Below are 1,130 nucleotides of genomic sequence, written 5' to 3'. Positions count from 1 at the left end.
AATAAATTGTAATAATATTTTAATATTTTTGCATCCCAGCAGAAGTTGCCACCTATATTTTTAAATACTAGCTGTACTGCATCAATGAATTAAACTGGGTAGTATCAGGGAACTATAGAACGCTGGATATAAATAATTGAAAATTTTATGTGTAATTATTTTTATGTAAAGTTTAAAATTAAAAATCGTTAAATGATAATTTAATTAAATTTATCAAATTAATTTTAGTTTACTCGTTAAATGTTAATCTTTTATCTCATAATTTAAAATTTTTTACCCAAAATATTGTTAAACAACTCTTTTATCCCCTGATCAAAATTAACATTTGCGTGACTTGTTGTAAAGAGAAAAAATAATACTACTTCAAAAATAACTTTTATTTAAACTACAGCTTTATTTTACTTACTTACTGATAAGACTTTTTTTTATTTTAACTTATTTGACCATTATCATTATAATTTGGTATATTTTTGTCCTATCTTAACTATGTCAAAGTAGAATATTGGTTCATTACTAAAATATTTTTATGAATTTACCTCTGTTAAAATTGACATTGAATTTTTTTTTTGGTCTTATTGAATTAGTGTTTATGTTTAATAAATCTACAAAGAGTAATTCAAAAAAAGAAAATTTTTGATAATAGTTAATTATAGTTATTTTTAGAATACTTGTTAAATACGTTTAAATGATGTCAATTTTTTGTCCTGGTTATTGTCTTGAGTTTATCCTATTACATTTGCTGTCCTTTTATCACTAAGTATATATTATAGTAAACCTTTTTTCTAATGTGGATTATACTGACACATCTTTATTTGCACAATGTTACTGAAAATATACTTTTGTTAAACTATCTATGTTTTAAAGTAAATATAATTTTTACTTACAAATAATATTATATCAATATAAAATAATTTGATGTTAAAAATAAAACTTAATTTATTATATAAAAATAGAAAAATAAATAAAAATATACTCAAATTTTCACTCAAATTTCTATTATCACTGAAAAAATTATTCATACCACATAAAAGTAGAATTGATAACAGAATTTTATTTTAATATATACCAATAATTTACTAAAAAATTTAAGAGTACATCTATACTCCATATGCAAATCAATTAATTAGGAT

Source organism: Arachis ipaensis, chromosome B05, assembly GCF_000816755.2.
Source record: "Arachis ipaensis cultivar K30076 chromosome B05, Araip1.1, whole genome shotgun sequence".
NCBI classification, from domain to species: Eukaryota; Viridiplantae; Streptophyta; class Magnoliopsida; order Fabales; family Fabaceae; genus Arachis; species Arachis ipaensis.
The sequence above is the reverse complement of the archived record's forward strand: the minus strand, read 5'-3'. Positions refer to the sequence as shown.